The 4,149-nt window shown below is 44.1% G+C and overlaps 1 protein-coding gene across 2 annotated transcripts in view; it reads right to left on the reverse strand.

The window, feature by feature from the left end:
- Window positions 1–4,149, reverse strand: part of CHD9 (chromodomain helicase DNA binding protein 9) — a 128,717-nt gene that overhangs the window by 116,159 nt on the left and 8,409 nt on the right. The gene's annotated exons all lie outside the window — the stretch shown is intronic.

A 4,149-nucleotide genomic window follows, 5' to 3' on the forward strand; every position in this document is an offset into this window, starting at 1 on the left:
CAGAATCAAACCTGGGACCCTTCAGTCCGAAGGCTGATGCTCTATTCACTGAGCCAAACCAGCCAGGGCGGCAACGGTTTCTTATATGTGACACCAAATAAGAAAATGTGGCCAAGACTGGTTTGGCTCAGTGGATAGAGCATCGGCCTGCGGACTGAAGGGTCCCAGGTTTGATTCCCGTCGGGAGCATGTGCCTTGGTTGCGGGCACATCCCCAGTGGGAGGTGTGCAGGAGGCAGCTGGTCGATGTTTCTAGCTCTCTGTCCCTCTCCCTTCCTCTCTGTAAAAAAATCAATAAAAAAATATATTTTTAAAAAAAGAAAATGTGAATAAAGTGGACTTTGTTAAAATTAAAAACTTTTACTCAAGCAACCAAAGGGGAAAAAACCCAGATACATTGAACATCAAAACAGGAAACCTTTTGTGCTTCGAAAGACACCATTAAAAAAGTGCAAAGGCCCTGGCTGGTTTGGCTCAGTGGATAGTGTTGACCCATGGACTGAAGGGTCCCAGGTTTGATTCTGCCAAGTAGGTTGCAGGCTCGATCCCCAGCCCTGGTCAGGGCACATGCAGGAGACAACCAATCGGTGCACCTCTCTCACCTCGATGTTTCTCTCTGTCTCTCCCGCTCCCTTCCATTCTCTCTAAAAATCAATGGGAAAATCCTCGGGTGAAGATTAACAACAACAACAAAACAAACAAACAAACAAACAAAAAGAGCAAAGAAAGACACCCACAGAATGACAGGCAATACTGGCCAATCCTATGTTGGCTAGGGGCCTGGGAATTCAGTGGAGCACATGGGTCCTTTTTAGAACAGGAGTGAAGGGTATCACTAGAAAGCTCTTTAGCCTTTCTTTTCAGGCTCTTGTTCAAGCAAATAGTAAAGAGAGCTGGGGACGCCTTCATCTTAAAGCACCTCCAAGATCATTTAAAAGCCCGTTCAAGCACCGTTTCAAACCTAGAGGCTTGTGCTCAGCCAAGCGGCCCTTGCTCAGACGCTTCCTCTTAGGCCTGTGTCATCAGGGACCGGACTTCGAGCCTGGAAGTTTTATCTAGTTGTATCCCCTGCTTTTAGTCAGGAATGTACTTCAAAGCACGATCCCCCTTGACAGTTCAAATCTCCCACGGGTCTGCTTTTGTAAACAGTGGCGTGTCCTAATCTTAAAAGGTCTTGGGGAGAAAGAGAGGTTTTGCTGTTCACCGTGATAAGACAGACATCCTTGAGCATCTCGTTCCCTCTCTGTGTGCCTCTCTGCTTCTCTTTGCGTCGCGCAAGCACTCCTGGGGAAGTCCCATCTCAATCCAGTCTGGAGGGATCAAATGTATGAAAGGCAGCTGGTATTTAAAGAATACGTTCATTCACAAATATTTAAAGGGTGTCTGTGATGCATCAGGTAAAGTGCGAGGTTCTGGGAATACAACAATGAACAAGATAGACAGGGTCCTTTGGCCTCATGGCAAATTATTTTGTGAAATAAGTACCCACTAATTAATTACTTTTATTAACTTTGATTAAAAACCTTAATTTGGCCCTGACTGGTTTGGCTCAGTGGATAGAGCAGGGGTCCTCAAACGTTTTAAACAGGGGGTCAGTTCACTGTCCCTCAGACCGTTGGAGAGCCGGACTATAGTTTAAAAAAAAACCTATGAACAAATTACTATGCACACTGCACATATCTTATTTTGAAGTAAAAAAACAAAACGGGAACAAATACAATATCTGTATTTGCATGTGGCCCGCGGGCCGTAGTTTGAGGACCCCTGGGATATAGTGTCGGCCTGTGGACTGAAGGGTCCCAGGTTCTATTCCGGTCAAGGGCACATGCCCGGGTTACGGGCTCGATCCCCAGTGCGGGGCGTGCAGGAGACTGCCGATCCATGATTCTATCTCATCATTGATGTTTCTATCTCTCTCTCCCTTCCTTTCCCTTCTTCTCTGAAATCAATTTTTAAAGAAAGCTTTAAAAAAATAACCTTAATTTGCAGGTATTGTAATTGTGCTTTTAAAAAACCATCTCTACTGCACTGGCCGGCTGGCTCAGTTGGTTGGAGTGTCATCCTGTACACCAAAAGGTTTCAGGTTCAATTCCCAGTCAGGGCACATACCTAGGTTACAGATTTGATCCCTGGTCTGGGCGAGTACTAGAGGCAAGCGATTGATGTTTCTCTCTCACGTCTATGTTTCTCTCTCTCTCGCTCTCTCCTCTCTCTCTCTCTCTCTCTCTCTCTCTCATCGGGAGAGGGAGAGACGGGGGAAGATTAAATAAATAAATTTAAAAAAATATCTATACTATATAGCCTAGGAATTAATGGAGACTACAGACGTGTATTTTCTAATCAACTGGTTTGTTTTATTAAAGGCATTATGGGCCTCTTATTTTAAGAAGAAACCCATCCTGGTGCAATTTAAATCCATCTTGTCTTGTTTAAGCTTCAAAAAGGAGAAAATTGCACCAGGTTTCCCCTGAATGTTTCTTGTCTTGTTTTTTCCTCATTAGTTATAGGCATGACTATAATTTGGTCACCATCTTTCCATGACTCCACTGCCCAGGTTTCACACTCCTACTTATGTCTTGGGAAGACCTTATAAAACTCACAGGTTATTGTTAGGAGTAAAACAAATCCTTTAGCAACTAGTATATATAATAACGGGGTGAGTATTTGTCTTGCTTGATATGGACTGCTTAAGAAGGACTATCTTTCTTATGGAGATCATGTTTGATTTTTTTAATGTTTTTATTTATTTCAGAGAGAGGAAGGGAGAGGGAGAGAGAGATAGAAACATCAATAATGAGAGGGAATCATTGATCAGCTGCCTCCTGCACACCCCATACTGGGAATTGAGCCTGAAACCCGGGCATGCGCCCTTGACTGGGAATCACACCAAGACCTCCTGGTTTCATGGGTGGATGCTCAACCACTAAGCCACACCAGTGGGCTGGAGATCATCTTTGAAAGCACTTCAATTTTATTAGGACACTAGAGGCCCGATGCATGAAATTCGTGCAAGGGGCTTGGCCCCTGCAGCTGTGGCTTCATCTGGAAGGTCGTCCAGAAGGACGTCCGGTCTAATTAGCATATTATGCTTTTATTATTATAGATATCATCTCTTATTTAAAAGCATTTGGGAATTGCCCTGGCTGATGTTGCCCAGTGATTAAAGCATTGGCCGGCACACCGAAAGGTCACAGGTTCAATCCCGGCCTGGGTAGGGGCAAGTGTGGGAGGCAACTGATCGAATTGATCAATGTGAGTCTCTCTCACATTGATGTTTCTTTCTTTCTCTCTCTCTCTCCCCCTCCTTTCCACTCTCTCTAAAAATCAATGGAAAAAAATATCCTGGGGTGAGGATTAACAACAACAACAACAAAGGAATAACCATAATCGTGGTAGAAGACTTTAAAAATAAATAAATAAAATAAAAGCATTTGGGGATTATTGGAGTGCTTGGACATTTGGGCTGAGAAAGCATACTAATTATAGTTTTTCCTTTGCATGAACCCCCTGGTTTGTTTTATAGAGGATGCGTAACAATGTGCCAAACCAGGAAAATTAATTCCAGGCTATAGGGTTGGAAAAAAAAAAAAGGTTTTTAAAATTTAAGAGCAGAGGGACCTTAGGAAGTTTTGCTGCAAATAAGTCAGCATAGCTTTGCTTCTCTGGTTACCGTTCGATGATAAGCAGTTAGTAACTTTGCACAATTTAAGTAGAAGCCTTTTGTGAAACCAAGGAAGGGAAGGAGCTGGGTCTACGTTTCTGAAAACAAGAAAATCATAGAAATATTTAGGTCTCCGACTGGCACAGATCTGATCTCTCCAACGTTATGGATATTTGATGAACATCCACCTTCCGGAAAGTTTGGCTTGGCAGGGACCTCAAAAACAGCATATCAGGGACCTGAATGTCGTCCACCATGACGCCAGCTCTGCCACACCCATAGGCTGTGTTCAAGTGATGGTTGGTAACAAGATAAAAGACTCGAGAATCGCCGAAACCGGTTTGGCTCAGTGGATAGAGCGTCGGCCTGCGGACTGAAAGGTCCCAGGTTCGATTCCGGTCAAGGGCATGTTCCTGGGTTGCGGGCATATCCCCAGTGGGAGATGTGCAGGAGGCAGCTGATCGATGTTTCTCTCCCATCGATGTTTCT

This window comes from Myotis brandtii, unplaced genomic scaffold, assembly GCF_000412655.1.
Source record: "Myotis brandtii unplaced genomic scaffold, ASM41265v1 scaffold633, whole genome shotgun sequence".
NCBI lineage: Eukaryota > Metazoa > Chordata > Mammalia > Chiroptera > Vespertilionidae > Myotis > Myotis brandtii.